The 15,155-nt window shown below is 46.6% G+C and overlaps 1 pseudogene; it reads left to right on the plus strand.

Moving 5' to 3' along the window:
• Window positions 1-15,155, plus strand: part of LOC141938248 (hydrocephalus-inducing protein homolog) — a 171,982-nt pseudogene that overhangs the window by 41,245 nt on the left and 115,582 nt on the right.

A 15,155-nucleotide genomic window follows, 5' to 3' on the forward strand; every position in this document is an offset into this window, starting at 1 on the left:
CTCCTGGGTTGGAGTCCTGCAGCTGCGCCTGGGGGGTTTCCTCCAACACAATTTTCCTCTGCACAGGGAAATACTAAACGCTCCCAAAGTAAGGAGCCGGTCAGGGGTTTCTGGTGGGTGAAGGGGGCAGCCGTAGCGCTGGGTCTCCCCGCCAGCCCCAGGGGGTACAAATACCTTTTAGATGGCCCGCAGGCACGGTACTGAGCAAGACCTCAGCTTGTCTTTGATTTTTTAGATCAATAAACAAGTAAATAAACAAATAAAAAATGCTGTAAATAGCCTAAAACAAAGCTTCAGATGGAGAAGACAGCCGTGCTGGGGCACGCCGGGGCAGCCTGGTTTGCTGACAAGGCAGCTGGAGGCTCACAGCCCCCCCAGCCCCACTCCCAAAATATTTCTGTAGGACCTACAACCCCCCCCACACATTGACACCGACTCCACCCCACACCTTCACTGCAAGGTCCTTTATTCCCTTAGGACCCCCCACCCGCCCCCCCGAGAGAACCCCCCCCCCCAAATACACAAAAAATGAAATGGGGTGGGACTTCCACAAGCCACGACCCCCCCCCCCCCCCCCCCCCCCCCCCAGCAGGTTTAAGGCACTTGTGGGGCAGGGGGGAGCAACCCACCAGGCTCAGGGGGAAGGGGGGCGGGGAAGTGAGGGGCTGGCAGGTGACCGGCGGAGATGGGGGGGTCACTGGAGGGGGGGGGTGGTGGTGTCACTTTGGGGGCCGAGGGGGGAGGGGTACACCACCATGCACAGACGCTGCCCAAAGTGCGTCAGGGCGGCTGCGGGAGAAGAGGGGGCGGAGAGGGGGGGCCTGTGACCCCAAAGTGCAGTACAGCCGCCCCCAAACCGCACCCCCACAGTGCTCCCCACAGACCTTAGCACCCCCAAATCACCCCAGACAACCCCCATATCACTACAACCCCCCCATAGCCCCCATATTACCCTAAAACCTCCCATATCCCGCCAAATCACCCCTCCCATATCCCCCATATCACCCCAAAACAGCCCATAACCCCCCAAATCACCCCAAAACACCCCCATATCCCCTCAACCCCCCCATATCACCCCCAAACCAACTATACCCCCAAACCTCCTCTATATCCCCCAAATCACCCCTAAACCCCTCCATATCCCCTAAATCACTCCCAAAACCTCCCCATATCCCCCCAAACACCCCATATGCCCTGAAACCCTCCCAAACCCTTACATATCTCCCCAAATCCCCACAAATCACCTCAAAACCTCCCCATATCACCCCCAAACCCCCATATCCTTCCAAAATACCCTTCTATCCCCCATATTCCCCCAAAATCCCCCTGATCCCCCCAAATCACCCCCACGTTTCCCCCCCAAACACCCCCATATTACACCAAATCACATTAAACCCCCCCATAGACCCTCAAATCACACCCCCATATCCCCCAAACACCCCCATAGCAGAGAGACGACAGAGAGCTGGAGGACCTCCTGCCTAGGCCGCCTCACTGCAGACCATAGGCCCTCGCAGACTGTCAGCAGGAAGTAGGCCCTGTGGGGGCCAGGGGACCCCCGGGGGGGCTCCAGCACGTTGTCCCCCACCAGCACCTGCCCACACTCCTGCCTGTGCCGTGAGGGGGGATTGGGGACCCGGGGGATTCTTGGGGGGGGTGTTATTGGGGTTCTGTGGGAGTTGCGGGGGTTATTGGGGCCCTGGGGGGGTTATTTGGGTCCTAGAGGGAGTGTAATGGAGTCGGGGGGGGGGTCCAGGAGGGGTTTGGGAGGGTTATTGGGGTCCTCGGGGGGGGTCTTGAGGGAGATATTGGTGTCCGAGGTGGGGGGATTGGGGACGTCCTGGAGGGGGTTCTGGGGGAGGTACTGGGGTCCTGGGGGTGTTTTGAGGGAGGTATTGAGGTCTGGGGGAGGGTCTTGTTGCCTGGGGGTTGTTATTGGGATACTGGGGGTCTCCTTGGGGGGCTAATGGGGCTTCAGGGAGTCCTGGGGGTGGGCTGGTAGGGTCCCGGGGAGATATTTGGGGTTTTGGGGGGTAAAATGGAGAACTGGGGGGCCAATAGTATCTGGAGGGGTGCTAATGAGGTGGGGGGGGTTGGGGGGGCTGAGGGTGTTTTGGACTGACCTGGGTGTGGCAAATGCAGTTTGGGTGGGTTGCAGGGGGGATTTGGGATTCCTGGAGGTCCCAGGGGTACCTGTCCCACCCCAGCAGGTGCTGCTGCTCCAGGGGTACCCCAAGGGCGTCAGCCCCGACTACCTCCAGTACCAGTGTTGGGATGCCGTGGGGGTGGGGGACGGCGCCTCCACCATCACTGGGGCCACCCTCACCTGGGTGCTGCGGGGTGAGTCCCCCCGATCCCAGACCCCCCCTTTTCACTCCAAAATGGCCCTTGGTCCCCAGATCGATGTTTGACCACCAAATCCCACAGTTTTCCCCCAGAATTTCTTTTTAACCTGATTTGCGGAAACAGACTCTACAACTCACAGAGATTTATAAAGCACCAGTCTGGTGCTGGGGTGCAAGGGGATTTCTCCACAAAGCTTGCACCCCAACAGCACATTTTACCGGAAACTTCTAGAGTGTGGATATACATAGTCATTGGATTACATAACACAAACATCCATATGCATAAGTGAGGCTGCGTTAGCTCTAGAGGCTGGTGTCAGCAGTTTATGTTCTCTTTGCACCTGCGCATTGCCTCCTGGTGGGCGTCTCCGGGGGTCTGTTGGAGGAAGGCTCACAGTCCTCCTCACCTTTTACTTCTCCTCGGAGCATGTGCAGATTCTCTTAGCCAATTTCTTGAATAACAAGAGTGGTTCCCACCTCTATCTTATCTAAAAGCACCAGTCTATTAGTTTCTACCATCCATACATGGCTATCTATCCACTACAAAGACTAAACTTTTTAGAACCCATCTGCTTTCCAAGGACATGTGTCTTATTTTTGCTGAACATTGTAGTTCTTGGTAAGTTTCCACAGAACAGTCTGGGCAAGCAGGATTATTAAGCAATATTCAGAAATCATTATAAGTTGCTGTAAGTAAATAAGTTGCAAAGCAGGTGATAATTTCCTTGTATCAGTACACTTCTCCCCTGCCCGTGGTTTGAGAATGAGTCAGCTGTATCAGAAAGCATGTTTGTCCCTAGGAGCCTTGCTTTAATCTTAGGTCTAGTAAGGGGCAGAAGAGGAAGGGGCAGCCTGAAAGCCAAGGCAGTTGAAGGTGATGTGGAAAGGCTTCTGTCAGCGCCTTCGCCGTGGTGTCCCTCTGGATGTACTTTAGAACCTCTAGTTCATTCTCCCCTGGTCCTGTTCCTCTCTGGCCACTCAGCCTGAGACGTTGCAGAAGGGACACACGCTGTCAGCTTGACATCAAGTGAGTAGGGGCTGCGCTGTGAACGTGCAGACTGCTTTGTAAAATCACCCCCGGGTGATGTATTGTGCACCTCGCCTGTGACACTGAGCTCCTGAGAAGCGTTCCTCTTAGCCTGGTCTTCCTCGTGTAGACATTTGGAAAGACTTCATGTGCACAGCGAATGAGCCTTTGCTGGGATGACTGTCCCCTGAGAACAGACTCTCAGTGGGCTGTGGCACAGTTCTGACAAGGGGTCTGCAGCACTGAAAACTGTCCCATAAGGTATCTGACAGCCCCTCAGGCAAGGTAGAAAATCAAAATAAGGGAGGCTAGTGCGCACTGTCAGATGTGGACAGAACTTTTTAGATTTCTCTGGATGTTAACCAGTAGTAAGATAGCGACAGAAATCTCTTGCTTTTCTTCCTCACTGCCAAGGTAAGTGCCTTACCAGCACTGACACTGATGGCTCGTTGTGCACTGCTGGTTCATTACAACACAGGATCAACCTCTGAATCTCCTGGTTAAGGAACTTTTTAAAGCCAGTATTAGACCTTATTAGTGCCATACTGCTTGTAACTTACTAACAATTTTTTTTTTAGTTTGAAAGCAACTCGGTTGTTATACTAAGTAGTTTAGCAATGTGAATTCTGTAGTTTATCACAGTTTAGGAAGAACATGAAAGTAGCAAAAAATATTTTCTTACACAGTCATCCGCTCCTTTACAGGCAGTTGAAGATGCGTCTGTACCAGTTGTCAAGTTTGAGTTTGATGGCTTTGAGGTAAGCGTTTTGCTTTTTTTCTTCCTTTGGAACAGGAGAACTTCTCCAGGGAGCTGCGACCATGCTGTTTTACAAGGTTATTGGTACCTTAGAGTGTATTCAGGAAACTGTAATTAAACGGCCTGACCACAGCCGATCCCAGGAGAAGACGCTGCAGTAAAATGGGAGCTGATAGGAAAATAAGCCCCCAGGAAGCCTGGCAGGTGGGGGGATATCAGGGACACCCCTTTCTGCCCTGTGCTTAGAGCGGGGGAGCCTGCTGGAACGGCACTTATCTCCCAGGGACCATGCAGAGTGGGAGCAGAGACAGGGTCTTTGCTGACTCCTCCCAGCTCTGACAAGCTGGCTTTCTACAGAGGGATGGGTATGGAGTAGTTCACTGTGTGAATCCTGTCAGCAGACTAAATGCTTTGTTGCAAATCAAAAATGAAGTGGTCATGAGACAAACAATCTGGAAAATGGCAAGTGAAGGTACTCATGTGACTCCTGCCTGGGTTTGTCAGCTGCAGGAATCCTTGTATCTTGACTGCCTCTTGTACAGTGAATGGAGACCTGCGTGCTGTAGTACCTAAGCAAGTCACTGCTTGGTACCACTCTCATGAAGTCACTTGTTCCGTGACCTTCTTGTGGCCTTTGTCTGGTGCAGACATTCACAGAATAACTTCCTTGCCTCAGACTGTGCTATGAACCAGATGCTTCAGGATCAAAAGGGCTTACTGCATAGAGAAAATGCTCTCTCCTTTGCTGAAGTGTAGCTGAGGTGGTTGAACTTACATCTTAACTCTATGATTAATTTTAAATTCCCTTTTAATGGAAATTCTAAGTTTAGAGTAATCTTTTTCAACTTAAAAACCCCTTCCTTTCCCTTAGAAAGGGGGTTTTGTAGATTAAGGGGTTTGTAAATAAAATATGAAACTTCTAGCAATTTTCTTGAGTTTTTTGGCAAATAAATCTCTTGGGAGATGTATCTATAGTCACATAGTTCTAAATGCAAATGTTAACCCCTCTTTCTAGACTTGACTAACTGTCCCCCACTGGTGTGCTGTTCACAAACAGTGCAGCATTCTAACTCATGGTTGGCACTTTTTTTCCTCTTAAGATTGACCTGGTGTTTGCAAGACCATCTGTGCAAACTGTTTCTGACAATCTTGATCACGGAGATGACTGGCATCTGAGAAGCCTGGATGTATACTGAGCTTAAATGGTGAGCATATTTACACATCTTTAAGAAGAAAGTGTTACTGAAGTTGTCTAGAATGCACATGACACAACTCCAGTTTCTGTACAAGGGGCATAAGCTGATCTCCTGTGTACTTGAGATCTGAGGAGGTGGTGAGTGGGCTTAAATGTAGATGTTTCAAGGAGCTGTGTGTTTAGATAGACCTGTATTTCATGTTTCTTGGATCAGGGTGTGTGCATTGTTCCAGTTTGCCACAGAGACTGCTTCAGATGAATAGGTGGAGCACTTGATAGAGAAAAATGTGTGGTAGTTCATAGAAAAAAATAAAGATATTTAAGCCTAACTTGCTTACTGTTTAACAGTGACTGGTTTAATTGTTCCTGGCTGTCGAAAGAAACCTGGCTTTTGGAATCCTCTAGAAAGGCCTTGTTAAAAATGGTTGGCGATAATCTATGAACTATGACAAAGCTGTTGAGGGCACCAGTTACCTGAAGGGATACTGAATGTTATGTGTAATCTGTAATTTTGTAATGTAATTAACATACTACAAAGCAAGTAATCCAAACTTATTTTCATAGATTGGAACGATAAACTGTAAGCTATTGATCCAGCGTAGCATAAAACAGACCTGTACCTGTTACTAGGAACTTCTGTCCTTCAATTTTTTCTTAGAGTTACACATGAAATGCTACATCTAGTGCCAAATGAGGAGAACTTCCGGCTCACGCTCCGTGCGATTAAACTGTGGGCAAAACGTGAGTAAGGTGATTGTTTGTAATCTTTAAGCTTTTCAGAGGCACCTCATGCTGAAAAAATAAGACCATTAGAAGTACTTCAGCCATGGATAGCCATTTCAATGACAGTTTTCAAACAAAAGCCAGTTTTTTAGTTTAGACTCAAGGCCTGTCCATGGGGTAGAGTGAGTGTGGTTTTTAATGGGGGTAGAGTGGGGAGAAGAGGGGAGTGCCTGCAAGACAAAGTGCTTTACTGCTTATCAGGAACCTGACTACAGATGGTAAAGAAGCCAAGTCAAGTGTAAAAGCTTGATCCATAAGGAATAAGAAAGTATTGTTTGTGCATGTGGCTAGAGCAAGTGCTAGAAGAATGGCAGAAATTTTGTCTTAAGGGAAGTTGGAGTGAAGCAGTAGCTGTAGCAGTGTAGGCAAATTTCAGAGTAGCGGTATTTTGGGAAGTGGTGTGGTAATGATTCTTTTTCTCATCGCTGTTAAGGACCAACAGTTTTGTCTCATTGTGCTGCAATAACAACTGACTTTGAGGCTGAAGTGCACTGAGTATTCTATAGATTGTGAAGTTGGTGCTGCAAATTTGAAGGAGTATCCTTGGGTATTGAAAGACTGCAGGCTAACTCCAGTGCATCCGCTCTAGGACGTGGCATTTACTGCAACCTGCTGGGATTTCCTGGTGGGGTTTCCTGGGCAATGCTGGTAACAAGCACATGTCCACTCTGTCCAAATGCTTTGGCTTCTGCTCTTGTGAACAAGTTATTTTTTTTCAAAATGGTAAGAGCTATTGTTTATTTTAATTTGCAGAAAGAAGTAGTAACACTTCTAGAGGTAGTTCTTTACATAAGATTTATGTTGACAACATTCAGTCCTACCCTGAATTACATGGCAGAGTTTTAGATGGACAGTTACTGGCTTTTCTTGTATAGGGAATGGCCAAATCCTGCACTGCTGACACAACCCGAAGACAGCAATCTTAATTTACCACTATAGGACCCTAGCGTGTGTAAAAATTGAGTTCAGAAGCCTTTAAACTTTCTTCTAACCTAAACTGATGCTAAGCACAATTGTTTTAACATGCCAGGTGAACCCCTCAGACCAGTACCATGTAATGGGGATCCTCACCCAAAAACCTTTTAGTTATGTGAAGAAACCCTTGGGTCCACCTCCACCGTCCTATACTTGCTTTCGCTGAGGAAAACCTGGGCACTATATAAAGAACTGCCCAACAAATGGGGTAAGATTGTGGGGGGCTTCTGGTGTCACTTGGTTTTTAATTGCTTTACCTTGGCAGTTACACAGCAATTACATCAATACCCCTATTAGGAATTGTGTCTCTTGGGCTGAAATACAGAGGTTCTATGGCAGTGGTGCAAAGCCCTTCAAAATTCCAGGGAAAGCTGGAATTTTCAGTGGGAAATTTTCTTTCTTCAAGGTCATAGTCATTATATATGTCCATAGATCTTTCTCTATGAACTTTAATGTATATTTTTATATATTTCAATGTTACTGCAAATTTTTCTCGTCTTAACTCTTTTTAATGACAGTTTGTGGTTTTTAGTATTTTGCAGAAAAAGATGACGTTTCTCTTGATCCCATCTATTGAATATTTGCGTGTTATAATTACACAAGTCTCTGGTTGAGTATTCATGCCATTTAACGTTACTCACTGAACGTACGTGCATCAGCTCTGAATTCAACCTTCACCTGTAGGTGGTGAATATCAGTTTCCCCTGTGGCCGACCCAGAGCCCTGCATTAAGCTCTCCCTCTGAACTGCACTTTGGAGGAGAGGGGGTTTGTGCCTCTCCTCTGAGGGGATGGTGAGCTGAGGGATATTTCACCCTTAAGGACCCTGAAGTTGAGCCAAAGAATGTCGAATGAGTTCAGAACACCGCTCGAGCCTTTGGAGCGTCCTGGCTATATTCAATTAGGAAAAAGAATATTTCAGTTGAGCAACCCTTAGGCTAGGTAAAAGGAGAGGATTAAAGGCTTTTGCTGCTTAGAATAGTGGTTGAAATGTCATTTTAAATGTGGCTCTTAAGATGAGCTATGTCTGCATTGCTTTTCTTAACAGGACAGTAATTTTCAGTCTGTTCCCAGACTTAAAAAGTGCACAGGAATTCCCAGGAGTTTCATGGTGGAGGTGGAAGATCCCAATACAAAGGACGCTATGCTGACAAAGACCGGAAGATATGCAATACCAATCATTAATGCGTGAGTATGGAATTAGTTGGTCTGACCAAAAAGTGAAGGAGAGAAGCCACGTGTCAGTGTCTGAGTGGCAATGCCACCAAGCTGGCCAGCATCTGTAATTACGGGGGAAGAAGCACTGTCATTGTATCTTAACCTTAAAATCTGTGATGATTTCTAATATTAAAGTAGGACAGTGCTGCTGTTCAAGCGCCTGAACGCTGGTTAAGCTTGTGGTGTGCTAAGAATCCATATTTTTGCAAAACATTTCAGTCGTGTTTACAGTGGTGTCATTCTTTTTGCAAGCTCCTTTTGCTTCTGTTTTATCTTGCTAAGGCTTCTTGCAGAATTTAACAAATAGCTGTTGGACTGAGATTCCCTCTCCCTCTGACATTTATCAGATCCCATGTGTGAAGCAGAGGGATGTTTTCCTGTTGCTGTAAACTAAGAAAATCCTGCTGTGTGCTGACAAGAGTGGCTGTTTTAAAATGCACTTGGGAGCACCTCTGTTTTTCTGTCATGGATCTCCTTTTGCAGAAGCTGTAACATAGATTTCTTCCGTTTATAAAACATAATTAGGCAGAGACTGATTTTATCCTGAGCCTGCGATTTACATTTATCCTATGGCAAAGGAGAGGTGGGATTCATTTCACCTGGTTTCTAGCTGTCAGAAAATTATTTCTCTAGTCTGAGCTAATTTCTTAGTTGATCCAATGAATGGAAGAGCTCTGCAGCAGGAAAATTGTTCCCCCCTTCCTTTTCTAGTGCTCTGGCTATAGAAAAGTAGTTTAAACTAAATGCCTGTATTTTTGAAGGCTAATGTGGAGTGAGAATGCCACCTACTGTCTTCACTGGATAAAATCCAAAGCTTGGGAAAGTTTTCCTTTACCCATCTTTAACTTTTTTTCTTTTTCCTTCCCCATCCCCCCTCCAGGGAAGCTTATGCCAGAGGAAAGAAGGAAAAGCCTCCCTTTTTACCCGAGGAGCCTTCCTCTTCCTCCTTTTCCTCAGACTGTCCTATTCTGGAGGAGCTGTTATGTTTAATTTGTAAAGAAATCACGTCCCATGCAGTTATTATTCCCTTCTGTGGAAACAGTTACTGTGACGAATGTAAGTGTTACTGCCATGTTTGTTAATTCAAAACATCACACCTGATCTTCTGACAGCAGAAAGATCATAACATTCCTTTGTTACCAGCTCTGTTTAATACTTCAGTATACCCCGAATAGGAAAGGACTCTTCCTGTAGAAAGGAAAAAACAAAGGCAGAAGGCTTTTTTCCCTTTTTATTCATCTAGTTAAATCCTCTTTCCATGCGGAAGGATGAGTACGAGAAGAGTGCGTAATGCTGCAGCTGATTACAGTATTAGTTATCAAATGCATTGAGCTTGTGCACAGTCCTTTCTCTCATACAAAACTATAGAGCCAACGCTGGTGACTTACTGTGGTCTGCAGCAAATGGCTCGTTAGGCATTTAATCCACATTCTTCTCCACGGGAGAGTTGGTTAAAACCGTCAGAACTTGAACCTACTAATGGTTTCTGGAGATGTGTCTTATTCATGAACCTTGAGGTTGGGGACTTCTCACTGTGCTAGACAGTGGAGAACTGACTAGTCAAAACATCAGGACACGGCCTACTCTGCATCTTCAAATGTTACAATAGTGAAATAACAAAACTGGGCAGCTGTTTCCTGCATACTAGAAATTTTTTGCACTGCTGAACATTTATAGCTTCATGCTCTCAGTTCAGGACTCATATTCACCCATTAACCATCTACTGGCCTTTATAATTGATTAGAACTCAGACAATGTCCTTAGTTTAGCTAAAACCTATTTTGATGGTTCTGATTATACCCAGGTATTAGAACGGCATTACTGGAATGTGAGGAACATACATGCCCAGCGTGTCATCAGGCAGGTGTTTCTCCTGGTGCTTTAGTTGCCAACAAGTGCCTACGCCAGGTAATGCAGTGACTTTTAGATAAACTGTTTGTAAGAAAAGTCTAGTCAGTCAATTAGCTGAAAGGGAAGAAAATATTAATTTACACCTCCTTAAACAAGGCTAAATGGAATAAGGCTAAATTTACTTTGCAAATACGTTCCCTGTTGTTACAGAAGCTGGCAACCCTTGAGAGACAATCTGGCAAATTCAGGTCACACTTGTGTTTAACAGGATTGCCTCAGTTTCAAATTCAGCGTTAACGCTGGAGTGCTTTACACACAGATAGTCTGAGTTACCAGTCATTAACACCAGTGTTTAATGGGATGCGTTCATGTATCACAGAAGGGTTTGGCTTGGAAGGGAACTTAAAGCCCATCCAGTCCCAACCCCCCTGCCCCGGGCAGGGACACCTTCCACTAGCCCAGGTTGCCCAAAGGCCCGTCCAACCTGGCCTTGAACCCTTCCAGGGAGGGGGCAGCCACAGCTTCTCTGGGCAACCTGTGCCAGGGCCTCACCATCCTCACAGGGAAGAATTTCTTCCTTACATCTAATCTGAATATATCCGTATGTTGGTTTATTTTAGGATGGATAGTATATACTGGAATACACAAGTAATTTTACTCTGTGGAGGCTTTCCTAGAGCTTATTTCCTAGAGCTACAGAAGGTTCATGTTACCTCTTTGTAAATGTTTTTCTGCCTCTAGGCTGTGAACAGCTTCAGAAATGGAACTGGTTACGCACAGAGGATCTGTAAGCAGAGGCAGCAGCAGCAGCAGCCACCAGCACCTCCACCAACACTCGTGGCTCTGAACCCTCCTGCCACAGGACGTCCTCAATCTTCCCCCCATCAATCCACGGTTTCTGGGAAGAGAAGGTAGGTTTTCTTCCACCATATGCAGTGATTCTCGTATTTTAGTAGAGCTTATTTTCCAACTGTTTGCACTGATTCACAAGGGCTATCAGGTTCCTGCACTGACACGGCCAGCATTGCCGAGTCTTCTGGGCTACCAAGGACGATCCATACCCACAACTGGTAAGTAACCGTAACTTACAAATTTCTCTTAAAAAATTCTCTTCAGGTAAACTGAAGGGGATTTTTTTTCTCTCCCCATGCCAAAAGGTCATCCAATGAGAGCTGGCAAAATTCGCTCGGCGAGTGGCAGACCAGACTGGGAAGTGTAAGTATGCTACAGAAATTCAATATATTGCTGCTTGTAACCTTGTTAACCATGTTAAACACATAACGGACACAACAGCTGATTTATAAGGGAATAAGTATGCACAGATCGTTGTGGAGAATACATGTGGTAATTAGTTTTAAAATGGCTTAATTTGAATTGGCCTTCACAAAGGGGATCTGTGCTCTCAGGAAGATTATTTAAAATAAAACTCCAGTACATGATTGAAAAGAGGGCTCTGAAGAATGAAGTCTTTGTGAGGAAATCATAATTACGTGTAAAAATGAAACATAATTAAAGGATCAGATGGAAAGGCACCCTCTTGGTTACTGGCTGAATAGGGCTGAAGAAATTGATTTCCCAATAGAAATCAGCCTCCAATATTCTTTTTTTAACAACTTAACTAATACTGATTGAGCAAACTACTGGAAAAGGCAACGCTGTTATTTTACTACTTAGTCATCTCAAATAGCCAAGCTGCTTTCTCTCGGTTGGAGAGAGAGGAGTCTCTTTTGGTTTATTGCAGCGTCAGGTTAGTCCTTCCTTTTGGTATCTGTGTGTTATAGAGAGATTGTAAGGGTGCACTGTGTGTATAAAATCTTAAAAATAAGTCAAAACAAAAACCAGGATCCATCCCACAGATTGTCTAAAACCTCAAGTTCAGTAAGCAAAAAATGAAAATTCAGGGCCAAGAACAGGCCAAAGATGTCACCATGAGGCAACAACCTAGGAAGCGTGTGCGGAAGATGTTAAAAGAAGTTTGAGAGAAGATGAGTTAATGTCTGTGCAGTACTTTGAAGATCAGAACTGTGAAGTATTAAGGGTGTCAAGGTGTGTCAGAGGAGCGCTTGGCACGTGTCTCTTTTAGCACGGGCAGCCTCCAGCCACAGTTGCCAAACTGACCATAAGAAGGGGAAACTGAGGGATTTGCTGGGAGTGACGATGTGGAAGGCAAGTCTGAGGACCAAGAAATGAGCGTAGTCTCAAATGAACAAAAAGCGGGGAGAAAAATGCTTCAGTTGAGAACAAGAAGTGCTTGCCACCACGCTCCTCCTCCATTCACTTTCCCCTTTAAAATCAGGGCAGAGTGTAACAAACAGTGACTCGTGTTTTGGGGTTTCTTTAGAAGCTCAAATCAAGGACATCCGCACAGTGAACATACCCAGAGGACTCAGGCCCCAACACTACCAGCATCAACACCGCTCTCTGTGCCTGTGCCTCCACCTCCCTTGTATCCTCCACCACCCCGCGCATGTCCTCTTCCCCCGGGGGTACCACCACAACCGTTTCCTCCTCAGTTTCCACCTGGGCAGCCTCCGTCTGCTGGGTGCACTCTCCCTTCTCCAGGATATGCCCCAGCTCCTGCAGACATGTCACCAGCTTGAGGACCAGCAGCAGTTCCAATGGCTCATTCAAATGCCATCCAAATGACATAAAAACCTCTTTTGGAGAATCGTAGAATCACTGAGGTTGGAAAAAAACCTCACCAGAGCCGAGGACAGGGGGACCGTCGCTCCCCTGGTCCTGCTGTGATTTCTGACACAAGCAGGATGCCTTTGGCCTCCCTTGTCTAGGGAGGAGTTTGACAGAGAACAACGAGACTTAAAGAAGAGTGGGGGCTTGACTCAATGAAGTTGGGTTGGGCTGTTTTTCATGTTTGTGTTTCGATGGCCTGTCGGACGGCAGTTACACTCAAGTGCATCTGACATCAGCAAAAATGACAGAGTGTTTTCTCCAATAGACTTTCTGGGTGCAGATGGTAATCATGCAAAACTAAAACAAGACGAATGTCATCCTAAAACTGTCCCTAAGAAAGTTTTTGCTTAAATAGCATGTCCACCTTTGCATCTGCAAGCAGTACATTTTCTCATACTGGCCATGTTTTGTTTCTTAGTGTCTTTTTGTGATAAAGGTCAAGCTGTAATTGTAATAAAGGTCAAACTTCTTTTAACAGGGAGAAGAAGAAGTCCAGACTTGATGAGTTACAGATGGTTCAGGAACGGATGGAATCTAAAAAGACTCCAAAGGAGCGCAGGCGTTCGTTTTCCAGGTAACTGCTTTACATGTCTGTAACGGAGAAGAAGGCTGTCTAGAGTGAAGGGAAGTTGCTACAAGTATACTTGAAATTGCTAATGTACATGGACCTGTAAAGTAGAACATTTAGCTTTAACGTTAACCATCACTTGTGTTTCACTAGCTTTTATTTTTCCCATATTTTACTGCAATGTATATAATTTCATTTATACAGTTTTCCTAACTACCCTCATTACCCACTTGTAAGATGTTTTGAAACCTTTAACTCCTTGCCTAGTGGAGATAAGACAGACCTTGGACAGCCTGAAAAACTCCCTGGGTACATCCCTGATAACAGGAACCTAAAAACAAGTGTCTAAGAAGACACCAGTGTTAAGTGACTGGAAGCTGATCTAAACTAACCTCCTTGGAACAAACAGGAGCCGAAGGACAGATGAGGTCACTCCGTGACGATGTATGGACACGGGAAACCTGAAGCTCAACTAGTGGACAGTGTGAGGAAGACAATGTGGACCACTAAGAGGGGGAGAAGACCCTCACTCTATTTTTACTACACACGCTCAGACTATGCAGCTCATCCTGAGTACCATCACACAACACATGCGGGACAACCAGATGATCAGGCCCAGTCAGCATGGGTTTATGAAAAGCAGGTCCTGCTTGACAAACCCGATCTCCTTCTACGACAGGGCGACCTGCTTATTGGATGAGGGAAAGGCTGTGGGTGCTGTTTACCTTGACTTCAGTAAGGCCTTTGACACCGTTTCCTACAGCATTCTCCTGGCAAAACTGGCTGCTCACGGCTTGGATGGGCACACGCTTTGCTGGGTAAAAAACTGGCTGGATGGCCGGGCCCAAAGAGTTGTGGTGAATGGAGTTAAATCCAGTTGGCAGCCGGACACGAGTGGTGTCCCCCAGGGCTCGGTTTTGGGGCCACTCCTGTTTAACATCTTTATTGATGATCTAGACGAGGGGATCGAGTGCACCCTCAGTAAGTTTGCAGATGACACCAAGTTGGGTGGGAGTGTTGATCTGCTCGAGGGTAGGGAGGCTCTGCAGAGAGATCTGGACAGGCTGGAGCGATGGGCTGAGGCCAACTATAGGAGTTTCAATAAGGCCAAATGCCAGGTGCTGCACTTTGGCCACAACAACCCCCAACAGCACTACAGGCTTGGGGAGGAGTGGCTGGAGAGCTGCCAGTCAGAGAGGGACCTGGGGGTGTTGATTGACAGCCGGCTGAACAGGAGCCAGCAGTGTGCCCAGGTGGCCAAGAAGGCCAATGCCATCCTGGCTTGTATCAGCAATAGCATGGCCAGCAGGGACAGGGAAGTGATCTTGCCCCTGTACTTGGCACTGGTGAGGCCACACCTCGATGACTGTGTTCAGTATTGGGCCCCTCACTGCAAAAAGGACATTGAATGACTCGAGCGTGTCCAGAGAAGGGCAATGAAGCTGGTGCAGGGTCTGGAGCACAGGTTGTACGAGGAGCGGCTGAGGGAACTGGGGTTGTTTAGTCTGGAGAAGAGGAGGCTGAGGCCCTCTACAGCTACCTGAAAGGAGGTTGCAGAGAGCTGGGGATGAGTCTCTTTAACCAAGTAACAAGCGATAGAACAAGAGGGAATGGCCTCAAGCTGCGCCAGGGAAGGTTTAGACTGGATATCAGGAAGCATTTCTTCACAGAACGGGTTGTTAGGTGTTGGAATGGGCTGCCCAGGGAGGTGGTGGCGTCCCCATCCCTGGAGGTGTTCAAGAGGCG

The sequence above is a fragment of the Strix uralensis genome, chromosome Z (genome assembly GCF_047716275.1).
Source record: "Strix uralensis isolate ZFMK-TIS-50842 chromosome Z, bStrUra1, whole genome shotgun sequence".
In the NCBI taxonomy this organism is placed as follows: Eukaryota; Metazoa; Chordata; class Aves; order Strigiformes; family Strigidae; genus Strix; species Strix uralensis.